The sequence below is a fragment of the Colossoma macropomum genome, unplaced genomic scaffold (genome assembly GCF_904425465.1).
Source record: "Colossoma macropomum unplaced genomic scaffold, Colossoma_macropomum, whole genome shotgun sequence".
In the NCBI taxonomy this organism is placed as follows: Eukaryota; Metazoa; Chordata; class Actinopteri; order Characiformes; family Serrasalmidae; genus Colossoma; species Colossoma macropomum.
In genome coordinates, this window is record NW_023494785.1 from 40,102,841 (window position 1) to 40,117,474 (window position 14,634).

At 40.2% G+C, this 14,634-nt stretch overlaps 1 protein-coding gene across 2 annotated transcripts in view; it reads left to right on the plus strand.

The window, feature by feature from the left end:
- The first annotated feature begins 590 nt into the window (after positions 1-590).
- ddr1 (discoidin domain receptor tyrosine kinase 1) overlaps positions 591-14,634 on the plus strand; it is an 84,052-nt gene continuing 70,008 nt past the window's right edge. For both annotated transcript variants that reach the window (XM_036594677.1, XM_036594687.1), the window contains exon 1: positions 591-967. The gene's annotated coding sequence lies outside the window, so the exon portion shown is untranslated. The remainder of the gene's footprint in view (positions 968-14,634) is intronic.

Genomic DNA, 14,634 nt, shown 5'->3' on the forward strand with positions numbered 1-14,634 from the left:
TAAACGCTTCAGACGTCTGGTTCCTATCACCACCAGTCTGAACTCTTCTAACTTGGTAATTTTCTCTTTAACAGAGCATTTCAAATCAAATCACTCTAAATGACTTTATTTACATCTCAACCATTTAATTATGCATGAATTTTGAAAAATCAGTGGAATTCCCCTTTAAACGTATTAGACGTCTGGTTCCATTCACCACCACTGTGAACAGTTGTAAATTAACCAGATTGGAGCACCTCACATCAAACCGCTCGGAATCACTTTGTGTACATCTTATGAAGGCATTTCTGTGAAAATCACCTCTAATCACAATAAAAAGAAAGAGCTGAAGAGGCAAATGACGCTGTTTCACTTTCAGAAATATAATATTTGGCGTAATCGTCACTGTTTCTCTGATATGTTTTTAAAAAATATGACTCTTTCTCTCTCTCAGCGTCGAGTATCACTTACAGAGCCGTTGCCAGGGCACGCTCGCGCCGCCCCATGCCCGTCAGCGATTGGTGGGCTGCCTAATGAATATTCACATGAGAACGCGGTGATTGGACGCGGCCGGTGAGCGTTATGTAAATGAGCACCTGGTAGAGGGAAAAAAAGATTCCAAGCTTGAGCTCTGATTGAGAAATAAGCGGAGCAGCACAGCCTGCGCACGATTTTACGGAGTTTACGCAGAAAATAATATCAGTTTTCGCTCTGTTGGGATAGTTTTCAGTTTCCAAGTTGGACGAGTGGGTGTTAAAACTTGTTTCCCCCCGCCTGTATTTCAGAAGGAGTTGACTTTATCGTAGTTTACAGTGCTGTGTCTAAAGGTTAGTCAGGGTTAGTCCTGCGCAGGAAAACCGTTGGATTTCTACCTGCACTCAACTCGACTGTACCGCCACACTCACCGAGGAGTTTGGATTAAAACGGGACTAAAACTTTTGCTTCTGCTCCGGTGTCACGACTCCGAAGACTCCTGCTTGCCTTTTCGGTGAGTAACGACAACACAGGCTAACTATTTTTAACGAGGGTGAAGTTGGTTTCCTATTCGCCAGCTTCTTTTTCGAATTTCTTCGTTCCACCTTAAATAGTGCAGCAGTTACATTCTGGCGCCTCGGTCGCCGGAATGTAACTGCTGCACCATTTAAGGTGGAACGGCAAAATTCGAACAAGAAGCTGACTTCAGCTTCATCTATTTTTAACCAGTCATGCGGAGAGCTGGATAATGCAGATAGATATATTTGAGAATAAAAGTGCTTCAGTCAGGCTGTCTGCCCGGCTCCAGAGCTCGTTGGTCGGTTCTCTGGTGGACTCGGACGGCTGGCCGGCCGGCCGGCCGCCCGTTGTTGGGATTGATTGCTTTCGCCTGAGAAGACAAATTAGTTGTAGATTAAAAAGAAGATTCCACCGTTTCTTCAAAAATATCCGTATAATTAAATCGATACGCTGTAAACAAAGTCATTTGGAGGGGTTTGGAGTCAAATGCTCCGATCTACAACACTTACCAAGTCAGAATCTTTCACAGTGGCGGTGATAGGAACCAGACGTCTGGCTTGTTAAAAGGGGAATCCCACCAATTTTTTCAAAATATCTGAATAATGTAGTCATTCATAGTGGTTTAACGTGAAATGCATCATTGTGGAGGAACTTACAGTCACAGTGTCTACAACACAAATGTAGCCGTTTTATTTACCATCGAAAACCACCAGTGAACCTACACGTGTCTGCTGAGCTTTTATATGTAATGTTGATGGTGGTAAATTAATCATACATCTGAAAAGAAGTTCAAATAAATGGATTCGAATACATTTTAAGCCAAGACTTTATGCCAGAACTATCATAAAACAATGTGCCAGGCATTTCGTAGCTATTGCATGTAATAACTGTCTGTGAGGGAGCTTTTAGAGGACGTCTGGTTCCTGTCACCACCACTGTGAACCATTCTGGCTCGGCAAGTTTCTCTAGAACAGAGCGTTTCACACCAAACCACTCCGAATGACTTTGTTTACATCTCAACCATTTTATTATGCAGAAATTTAGAAAAAATGGTGGAGTTCCCCTTTTAAGCAGCCTTTCAGTTATTACATGCCATGGTTATGAATATGCTGCCTGAAGGCTAAGAAGTTGTATTTGTTTTGGCCTGAAACATATTTATGAACATCAGTTCATGGATTCATGGCAGATAGATCAATGCAGGGCGTGTAAATAGAACCCAGGGAGAATTTTTTTAGTAAATTTACCAACATATAAAACAGACAAACTCAGAAGACGTGAGTTGGTTTGTTTTGTATAGTAAATAAAATGCTATATTTGCATTATAGGCCTATTTTTAAAATCCATGCAGGGTTCTGTAAGGCAAAATAGCTCCAAAATACACCTTTAAAACTCATAATGGTTCATTTTGGATAGTAAAAGTCGAAGTTTTCAGTGCTGTATTTGCATTGTAGACACAAATAAAGACCCCTGGTTCCTATCACCACCACTGTAAAGATGTCAGTAAGGTTCTCTACAAGGAACCAGTTGACATCAAACCACTCTGAGTGACTTTGTTTACGTCTCAGTGTTTCGAATTAAACAGAAATTATGCAAGTTGGTTGGAATTCCGCTTTAAACATGTAGGAACTGGCTTTTTTGTCATCTTTTTCAAATCCCAGTCTTTGAAACGGCGTCAGGGAGTCTCTTTCTGTGAGTATAAAGCTTGGAAAGCAGCCACAGCACTGCATGTATGGCTGCCTATCAGTCTGGGGAAGTACCCCACTAATCCTCGCACTGATACTGGATTTATTAAGCCACAATTTCAGAAACCACCTTTTTTAAATTGCCCTAAATTGGGTCAATAATAGAAGCAACAGATTCGCTCTAGTGCGCTGTTTATGCACCTGTAGCGCAACCGTTCGGTATAATTTGACTTGATGGCCAAGTAGAAGTGCGTGGAGCAGCATACACTCATCGTCAAATAAAACCACAATGAAATAATGACTGACGCAGGAGTAAAAGAACACTGTGGGCCGGTTTCCCAGACATGGATTAAGTCTAGCCATGGACTAAGTGCCAGTGCCTGTGGTGAATCACCACTGGGCATTCTTTGGGCTGCATTTGGGCCTCTATGTCTAAAGGTTTGTAGACACCTTTTCTTCCAACGTTTCTTCTAATGTCATTAATAGTGAGTTTGCTGCAGTAACAGCCTCTACTCTTCTGGGAAGGCATTGCAACATTGTTGTGAGTATTAATGAGAGTATTAATGAGGTCAGGTCCTGGGGGGCTTTATACCCCTCTAGATGACACTTGGCATTGGGCATAGTGACCTTGGCTGCTCCATTCTGTTAACAGTGTGTTTCAATGGAGACCAGTGGAAATCAGTATAGGAACTGAAGTTTGTCAGGCTCTATTCTTCTTGTTTTGGTCTAAAATAAAATGTTACAGCTCTAAAATGAGACATGCAAGCATGAAAGCAAAGCCGACAGAAAAAGAACGCAAGTGAACCTAGAAAAGAAATTTGGATAAGTGAAACTTGGTAGAAAGTAGAGGCCGTTCTCACAAATATAGCCTGCTTGAGTAGAAGTGAAAGCACTGTCATGGCCGTCTGGCCCACAGCAGTAATGACACAGGTATGAACACCTGTTAAAAAGGGGATATTTTAAAATAAATTGGCAACATTGATGCTGTATGTTTACCAGATTGATTTAAGGTAGGAATCTGGCCTGAAACTATCATTTAATATCTTGTTTGATTTGACATGTTCTGTAGTATTGCAACCTCAGCTCCATTGATTTGATGCAACATTTTGTACCTTTCTTTGTGTTTTAGTTTTCTCTCATTACAATCCTCAGCATGTATTGCACATATATGTCATAGAACCATTGGGCCAGCCTTTGTATTTGCTAGTTAGTGGAAAACAAACAAACAAACAAACAAAAATTCAAATATCTGGCTGTCGAAAATCCACCCCAAAGCAGTTGTAGCTTCTCAAACATTTATCCTACCTTCGAGACGCATCATCAGAAGGTGTTTTCCTGTCTTTAAACTGGAATATCTTGTTCTAGATACTAGTGGGCGCCGCTGTAAGAGGCGAGTAGGCATGTTCATGACAGATGAAGCAATGGTTATGTTTTTCTTTTTGCCCAGATTGTCACTTTAAGGTGGTTTCTGTGGGTAGCCGGTTTATTGCCTTAATAAAAGTAAAAATCCCGACTACAACATAAAGGAAGCAGTCGTTCGTGTTGAAACAGTGTGTTAAATTCAGTCACTTCGCTTTATGACCACACACACACACACACATACACACACTCTGCTGTGTCAGTGCAGAGCAAACTCTGGAGGTCAGGGGGTCAGTAACGGAGCACAGCAGCCACCTGGAGTTCGGGAGCTGATCGTAAACACGGGGGGTTTTACTGAGCTCATCATCCAGCGCATGGCAGCAAATGTTATGCATGTTTTACACGGCTGTCCAGCGTCTACAGTGCAAAAGGAGATTCGTTGTTTTTAGTAACCTGGCTGCCTTGAAGTGGAATGCCACCAATTTTTCAAAATTTCTGCATTTATTTATTTATACATTTTCTGCAAACTGTCATTTAAAGTGGTTAGAAATAGACTCAGATTTCTTTCCAGTGGTGGTGATAGGAACCAGGGGTCACCATGTCGACAATGGAAATATAGCCATTTACTACCCACCAGTGACCCCACACGAGGCTTCTGAGCTTTTCTATGTAATGATGATGGTAAAATAGTGATAAATCTATAAAGTTACATTTTCTTTCGGGGACTATTTTGCCTCACAACGCCCTGTGTGTACCTCTCCGCCATGAATGGATTTGACATCTTATTTTAAAACTCTCATAAAACAGTGTCCCAGGCATCAGGCAGTGTATTAGCATTTTATATGGTAAGTTTCTGTGAGGGAGCTTTTAGAGGTGGACGTCTGGTTCCTATCACCACCACTGTAAACAAATCAGACTTTAAGTTTCTCTAGAATGCAGCATTTCATCACACACTGAATGACTTTGTTTACATCTCAGTCATTTAATTATGCGGGAATTTTGAAAAATACCCGGATTTCCCCCTTAAAATTGTATATTAATGTATATTAGTTGAAGCTAATTGTAAGTTAATAGATCAGTGATCAGCATCTCACATTCTGTTAGCTTAGTGTTTGAAGTTCATTGACATTGAAATATTAAGGCAGTGAGATTTACTTAAAGTTAACACAGAGTTTACTGTGAGGACTGTTTAAATCTCACTGAAACACTTATACAAGTAATTAGACATATAATTATTATTATTCATTTATTACACACTTTATTACACATTTACGACTAACTACTGTATGATCCTTTAAAGTGATGATTTGGCCAAAAACCAAATGTACACAAATTCCCCCCCTCTTTCTCTTTCTCTCACATTCTTTACCTGTTTCATTCTCTCTAAATCTGTCGTTCTCTTCCTCTTTTCTATTTTTTTCTCTTTCTGTCTGTCTCTTCTTCCTTTCTCTCTTTTTTCTCTTTCTCTTCTTCCTGACTTTCTCTTTTCTCTCTTTCTCTCTTTTTCTCTTTCTCTTCTTCCTCTTTGTCTTTTTCTCATCTTTTTGTTTTTCTCTTTTTAGCTCACTCCTTGTCTCCTACTACTCCTACTCTTTCTTCTCATTCTCTGATCATCTCTTTCTCTCTCTGTCTCTCCTTTTCTTTCTATCTTTCATCTGTTTCTCTCTCACACACACACTTTCTCTCTTTACTTTTCTCATGCTCTCTCTTTCTTTGTCAACCCCCCCCCCATTGGTGTACATACTGTCACTGCAGTAATCGATCACACTGGGTGATCTGTCTCTCTTCATAGCTCATTCTGTCCATCTTTTCTCCTCCTCCTGACACTCCCTCTCTCCCTTCATTCTGCACTCCCTCTGTTATGTTGCAATCAATCATTCCTCCATCACTGCATCTCTCTCTCTCCCTCTCTCTCTCTCTCTCTCTCTCTCTCTCTCTGTGTCCCCTGTTCCTCCTCTTTATCAGCGCGAGTAGCTGCTCTGTTATTTGTCTTTTAACACGTTGTGCTGCTGTGTTACAGCACTGAACGCTGCGCATCTGAATCCTGCATGAAGGTCAAAAACGATGTTTTAGAAATGACTGTACTGAGGTTTTCTATCGTGACTTCAGAACCAAAATAATAATGGTTTTCAGAGCTGTTACGGCATTGTTAAATTATACTGATAAGCCACAGTCACATTACAGATTTGCAGTTTGAGTCAGTGTACGAGACAGACGTGACCTCGGCTGAACTGGAAGATTGGTGACGGAAAAAGTCCAACACTTGACTCACCAGTCATCAGTACCGAATACATAAAAGTAAAGATGATTGACTGCTGAATAATGACTGACATGCCTCTCGGCCAATCACAGTCGTCTCTAAATGTTACTTCCTCCGTCAAGGAAGGAAAAAACTCCACAGAGCTTCTCAAAAGAGACCTGCAGTGAGAACGACAGTATCAGCAGCGTAAATTACTCTGAACTGTTACACTAATAATGGTTGAAAGGTGGTACTGAGAAACACACGATGTCTGACTCACACTGTCCTGATCGTCTGGACGATAGAAGTGTTTTTATTCCATTCCTGAAGCTGAACAAGCTTTTGATTGAACCAGAGCCAGTTGAAGGGCAGCCTGGTCACTTCCTATTTGTCCCATTATATAAAAAAAAGAAATGGCTACAGATTGATAGAGGGTGCCCTCGATGAACTGGGCGAATGGAGCTAAAAACAAAAAAAATGAAGTTTCAGGACATTTATAAGGGAACAGAAAGTGGAAGAATAAATAAATTCTAAATAAAAATCAATGAAAACTTAGCATCACTGCCACTGAGTGCTGATTGGTTGGCATCACTGCCACTGAGAGCTGATTGGTTGGCATCACTGCCACTGAGAGCTGATTGGTTGGCATTACTGCCACTGAGAGCTGATTGGTTGGCATCACTGCCACTGAGAGCTGATTGGTTGGCATCACTGCCACTGAGAGCTGATTGGTTGGCATCACTGCCACTGAGAGCTGATTGGTTGGCATTACTGCCCCTGAGTGCTGATTGGTTGGCATTACTGCCACTGAGAGCTGATTGGTTGGCATTACTGCCACTGAGTGCTGATTGTTTGGCATTACTGCTACTGAGTGCTGATTAGTTAGCATTACTGCTACTGAGTGCTGACTGGTTGGCATTACTGCTACTGAGTGCTGATTGGTTGGCATTACTGGTACTGAGTGCTGATTGGTTGGCATTACTGCCACTGAGTGCTGACTGGTTGGCATTACTGCTACTGAGTGCTGATTGGTTGGCCTTACTGGTACTGAGTGCTGATTGCTTAGCAGTAGTGCTAGCGAGTACTGATTGGTTAGCATTACTGGTACTGAATGCTGATTGGTTGGTGAGCTGATCAACTCGGTTTCTCTCACAATGTCATGAACGTACATAAGACACTGTTATAAAGTCCAGTGTTCAAAAATATAACAGCAGTTTTGATTATGTTATGATTAAACTTGCTCTGGAGCGCCCTCTAGTGTCTGACATTATCGAGGGGCAGTTCTTCTCACCACATATTCTCTGATCTCACTGCACTGCACTTTGTGTAAACAAGACTTTAGGCTTTATTGACTGAAAAACGCAGCCTGACGTAACAGATACGACAGTAATGTAATGGAGTCTACTTACTGACATGTTCCGCATATTATGAGCCCGAGTTAACCAATGTATATGACCTGATCGGGTCTAGCAAGTTCAGCAGTCAATATAAAGTTTTGTCATAAGACTGACTACATAGGCTAACTGTTAGCTAACTAACACATTTATAGGCTACAGCTTAAGGCAGTGGATGCCAGCCCTCCTGCTGGAGATCGACCTTCCTGCAGGTTTCACTTTCAACCCAGATCTACCACACCTCATGCAGCTAATTAGGGATTTCTAAAGGCAACAATTAGATGGATCAGGTGGGATCAATTAGTTTTGGAGTTAAAGTCTGCTGGAAGGTCGATCCCTAGGAGCTGGGTTGGTGACCTCTTGCTTAAGTTGTAGCCTGAAGAAATGTTGAAAACCTCTCAGCAGCAAAATTTCCCTGCCAAAAGCTACAGTGACCAGACCTTAATACACATGAAATGTGTTGCCCTTGTGCATTTATTTACTATAACTATTTATTCCCACTGTAGCCTTTTACAAAAGGCCAGTTAGTGGAATTATTCAGTCAGTCAACCTTAATTTAAACTACATTGAAGTACATGTAAATTTAGGAAACTGAAAGTGTAGAAAAAAATAAAATAAAATAAAACCAAAAAATTCTTGTTAAAAAAACTGTGAAACAGTACACTCTTAAAAATCATTATTCAAGGGTTCTTTAGTAAAGAAACTGGTTCTATATAGAAACATGAGCACTCAAAGAGCCTTTTACATGACTGCAGGGTTCTTTGCATCGTGAAAGCGTTCTTCAGATCGATGAAGAATGTGCTGTAGATGGGTCTATATAGAATCTTTTTGAAAAGTGTTCTGTATAGCACCCTAAAAAGGTTCTTCTATTGCTGTGATGTCAAGCTTGCAACAATAGAAGAACCCTTTTGGGTGTTATATAAAACCATCTGCAGCACATTTACGAACATTTTCCATCAATCTGAAAATCTCTTTCATGATGCGGAGAACTCTGTAATCTTGCAAAAGGTTCTTTGAGTGCTCATGGTTCGATATAAAACCATTTCCTTTGCTGAAGAACCCTTAAAGAACCCTCTTCAGAGTGTGTGATTATTGGCTTTTCTTCAGTGGTGTATTACGTAAATCAGTAACTGCCCCATCCTTGTGTTTTATAACACTGTGCTTTCTTTGTAGCTTGAAATTGCATTAGTTAATAATTCCAGATTACTGGAAGACATGAAGAAGGAAGAACCCTGCCTGAACGAAAACATGGCTTCGGATTTTCTTTCCTTGTGTTAATGAATAACATAATGTGCTGCACAGTTCATTACATTGTCAGAGCCTTCGCTCTGCATTTGCATGATATGACTTGATTGCACAGAATGAATCTCACTGTCATTCTTAGAAACTAGAGCTGCACCATATGCACAGAATTAGAGACGGCATGATGGCACTGTTTCATGTCCGATACTGATTTTGAAACCTTCAGTATGTTTTGTTTTATGTAAAGCTACTACACTTTAAAATGAGCTTTTTTCAGTAAAGCACTTCACTTAAAGTGACACTGCAGCCGAAATGAAAAATGTAACCATCACTGCCTCTGTTGTAAACTTGCCTGTTCGCTACAGTTGTGCTGCACTACTGTCTAGACTGAGAGTTTCAATATTTAGGGCTAAGAAAGCGCCCTTCATGTGAAGCTGGTACAACTATAGATAGATAGATAGATAGATACTTTATTGATCCCGAAGGAAATTTAGCAGCCAGTAGCAGTCACAGAACACAGGACAGTTATAATAATAAGGGTGATACAATATAAAAAGAAGAATATATACAAAAACAACTATCTACAGTAGGGGTGGGGGGAAAATCGATTCTTAGGTGCATTGTGATGCAGACGTGGACGATTCTGAATCGATTCACAAATGTCAAAAATTGATTTTCTAAATTTTAATTGATAACGTAATGTTCAACAAAAAAAAGAAAAGGAAATTATGTATAGAAAAAAAGATGCATCAAGATACATCAATAATCGTTTTATAATCGTACCGCATCCTCTGAATTGTAATCACATCGAATCGTGAGGTGCCTAGAGATTCCCACCCCTAACTGAATTTGGAGTGGCGCTGATATCTAAGCACTGGCTAGGAGATTGTAATTTCGATCCTTGGTGATGCCGGAAGTCCAGGAGAGCATGATTGTCCTCTCTCTAGGAGGGTAGGATGGTCCTCCCATCACTCAGGACAAAGCGAGCCAACATGGGCGTCTGTTGGCCACAGAATTGGCAGTTAGTGTTCTCCTCCAAGCGTGTTGAGCTCTCCAGTGATGTTGCGTTAGCACCACTGTGAGAAGATGTCTCACTAACCAGTCCTCATGCCTTGCTAAACCTCTGCTACTATCGTGCAATGGGAGGAGACCTAGCTAGCGGTTGGAACGGAACAAGACTAAATTAGGGAGGAAAAAAGAAACATCATATTTGATATTAAAAATTGTGCAGCAGCTGATACCAAACCTGGTACTAATGTTGTGCCAGAACACTGTGCTGCGGTTCAGTCTCTTATTTTACGTCATTGGACGTTAACCACCTCAAAAACCTGCGCAATCCAGAACACATTTTAGGACCCTGCTGGCGAATCTGGCCATCAATTTTGAGGGTTTGGTCACTTTTGTTCTTTCCATGCTGCGGCCACATGAAATACAAGACTGTATTAATGATTTAGGACCATGCAGGCCTTTAGTACTCTGGCGTATTCTCTGGTTGTAATGCGGAGGATATGGGACGGATCCCAGCTCTGCTTTCATTCATCATGCTGACAGGTTGGCTCTGGCTGAGCTCACTTCTGAGGCCCTCAATGCGAGGCAAGAAAATTGGAAGAACAGAATGAGGTTTATTGTTTGGAGGTTGAAGCAAAATAATTACCGAACTGCACAGCTTTGTTTTGGTTTTATCCTACTGTGTTGTTCCTTCCACATTGAGTACAGTCCAGACTTATTTACCATTGTTTAGAGCTGTGGCTTTTTTCTCAACTATAAATAGTGGCTTATGCCATCAGTCTTAAACAAACGCATATATCTTAGCGTTCTTAGTAATTGGCACTGTACACATATTGATTTTAATCTGTCAAAGCTTGCCTGAGAACCAGTAATGGCTCACATATCTACACATATATTCACACAAGCAGACCCTCTCGTTTAAAGCTGACGCTGACAGAATCGTTAAAATAATTGCTCAAGGCCGCCAGCAAAATTTGACAAGCTTAGGAAAAGCTTTTCATAAAAGCGACAGCGATCCACTTCAAAGAAGATGCTCTTTCTTCCCTGTTTGAAACCCCTGAACAGTTGGCAGCAGTCGCTGAGAAAAGGTGCAAACTCTGCTTCCTTCCTTTAGGCCCCTATAAAAGATGCATTAAAGGGATAGTCACCTTTTTTCAACCTGTCTCAATATGCTGTTTATTCAAAACGCGTTCATAATGGAAGTCAGTGGGCAGTTGCTGAATCCATCAGTTAATGTTTATGTGAAATGCATTCACAATAGAAGAAAAACAGTTAATATTTATGCAAAACAAGTTTATAACAGAAGCCAATGGGCAGTTGGTGAATTCAGTCAATTAAAGTTTATGTGAAACACATTCATAATCGAAGAAACTAGGCAGTTTCCGAATCTAACAGTTAATATTTATGCAAAGTGAGTTTATAGTTGAAGCCAATGGGCAGTTGCCGAATTCCGTCAATGAATATTTATGCAAAATGAGTTTATAATAGAAGCCAATGGGCAGTTGCTGAATTCCATCAGTTAAAGTTTAAGTGAGATGCAATTATAATCGAAGAAACTGGGCAGTGTCTGAATCTGACAGTTAATGTTTATGCAAAGCGAGTTTATAATTGAAACCAATGGGCAGTTGGTGAATTCTGTCTATGAATATTTATGCAAAACGAATTTATAATAGAAACCAATGGGCAGTTGCTGAATTCCATCAGTTAATATTAATTCAAAGCAAGTTTATAATTGAAGCCAATGGGCAGTTGCTGAATTCTGTCTATGAATATTTATGCAAAACAAATTTATAATAGAAACCAATGGGCAGTTGCTGAATTCCGTCAAAGAATATTTATGCAAGAAGAGTTTATAATGGAAGTCAATGGGCAGCTGCTGAATTCAGTCAGTTAAAGTTTATGCAGAACACTTTTATAATAGAAGCCAGTAGAGGTGGGTAATCCAAGTCCAAAAAGTAAACTTTCATGAATTCTTCCTTCAAAAGTATTTTTAAATGAAGCTTTAAAGCTGTCTAATTTGTTCTTTCAAAGATGAAAAGTGTCTGGAGGAAAGGATTTGTGGTAATTTGTTACAAGCATAGTGGTGTGGGTTGAGTTTTCATAGGCCCCACTTGCCATGAATACCAGAAAACCTTAGGAAAGGCAACAGTAACCAGAACTTTTTTTTTTCAGATTTACCACTGTTTAAAAAAAGACATTGCACATGGAATGCTGGCATGGCAGGTTGGAAGGACGGAACAAATGAATGGACAGAATGGAAAAGCATGACCAGCTGGACTAACTTAATAGTAGCAGCGGGTGACATGGAAGAAATTGTGTATCAAGATTTTTTTGAAAACACTGAGTGCGTTTACATGCACTTAAGTGATCAGATAATAAGAAAACTCTGGGTCTACATGAGTCAGACAGTAATCAGATTTCTGCTTTGCAACCAGCCAATAAACTCACAAAAAAGACGTAATGTAAAACTCAGCTTTTTAAAGCTCAGCTTTTTAAACACACATTGCACCACTTTCCTGAAAATGTGAACATAAACCATCTAGAAGATTTAAATCCATAATTTTGTCAAGCATATAGTCGGTTTCATCGTCTCTCAAAGTGTTTTGCTGCGTCTTGCTTGTTTATTTCTGGCACTGCTGTCTGTTTTCGCACGTGCGCAGACTGAGAAATCTGAAAGAAATCAGAGTAAGAGTTTACATGCACTGAGAAATCTGATTACTGGGCTAAAATCCAGCTTCTTTATTGGATTTCTTATTTGGATTTCTAGATCGGAGTGCGCTGTTTACATGACCATTTGAATAATCAGATAACTGCAGAAATCCGATTATGATCGGATTATTGAGTGCATGTAAATAAAGTAACATGCTGATGGGTCAGTTATGCTTCCTAGGTTAGCTTTCGCTTGGTTGTTAGCTTCCGCTCGGTACGTTTCTCCAGCTCATAGAGACATTTTTTTAATAAAAAAATGTATGGGTGGGAGAATCCGCATCAGCCTTATGACTGGTAAGGGTCCCGCTTACATAAACATTACCCAAGATTATGACTCGGTTTTATAGTTAAGAGAATGAATGGAGAATTTTGGTGATTTACATGAGCCATTTATTCGACACTGGAACATTATTCATCCGCCATACTTTGTACTTGTACTTTGTGTGTCCACAAGAGCAAGTTCAACCTACTTAGGAAGAAAATATGGTTTAAGATTCCCTGGAGCTTTAAATGACATCAAAGTTGTCACAGGCTTATTAACCGTGAAACGTCAAAGCATCGTATTACCCAGATTGCCATCTCTCAGCTTTAATCAGAGCCACTCCTCAGTGGCTTCTGTCAAGAAGTTAACTGCTTGTTCCAAAGACACTAACAAAATATATTCATATATTTCCGACTGTACATACCGTTCGGAAGATGGACAGTAAAACAAATGTCTGGTGTGTACATTTTATCCTTCACAGAGTCTTGGCGTGTGAGCAGAATAGTTCGTTTCAAAGCCTGCAAACTGTGAACCCTTTAATTCCTGCTAAACACAAATTGCTCTCCAGCTCAATGCCCAATGCCATTAACTGTGATGAAGGCCTGTTTTCATCACAAGCATATGCGTTTGATCTGCCATAAGTTTAGAGAAGAAACTGAAGAGGATAAAAGCTTGAAGAACACAGACGTGTGGAGAGAAGATGGGCCCACAGCCTGTAGCACTGACTGAAGAACTCTTTCACACATTGAGACAAGGAGCAGCGTTTAAAGGAGAACTTCAGTGTTTTTCGGCATAGTCTCTATCCACTGCATCTGTATTGTAGAGTCAGTTACCACAGACAATTATTTCAAAGCATTTTTCTGTGCTTGGAAAAGAACAGAAAACTTGTTGACTCCAAACTGAAGCCAATGGGCAGTTGCAGTTGAATCCCGTGAACTGTTAGAAAGTGTTAGAAATATGTAAATGTATAAGAATTTAAAACTACAATCATTATGTCTAGTAATACAGGTGTTAGGATGACTCAATCAGAGAGAAAGTTTTACCAAAGCAGTTCCCAGTGAGCTTTATCCAACTCTGGGAGGGATAAACACTCTACTTTTGTATTTTTGTTGTTTTCCGATTAGCCGTGAGGCTGGTTTGCATCATTTTGACTCTTTTTAGCTCTCGTCCAATGAGTAAAAGCCAGTCCATGTTTAGGCCCAATCTCATTTCTTATTTTTACCCCTACCCCTTGTTTTTGAGTGTCGTCTTGCCCTTTGGAGCTGAGTTACAAGGGGTAGTGGTTGAAATATTACCTATGAAATGGGACCCTCCAAAAAAAAAGAACATTACTTCATTAACAGCTACCAGCGCTGCTCTGTAGGCGACTCTGCCAGTCTGCAGTGACAGCAGAGGAGGGTAAAGTTCAGCTCCTCACTGCTGGGCATTAGTTAGGGAATCATACGCCTTCAAAGAGGGGGTATAAGACAATTATTTATTATCATCCACCTCTAATTCTTTGGTGATATGAAACTGAAGTCAGCTATTCACCAGCTTCTCGTTCAGATTTTCCCATTCCATCTTAAATGGTGCAGCAGTTAAGGCGGAACGGGTAATTTAGCTAGATATTGAGACCATTAGCATTTGTTTATGCTTGTTGTGAAGAAAAGGACCATAATACATTGAAATGACATGAAACTAAGATAATACAGTGGTTATTATAATTTTTAACGGAGAAAATTCTCACATTTGTGGGTTTCTTGTGCAGCCATTCTGCCCATTTTTCTT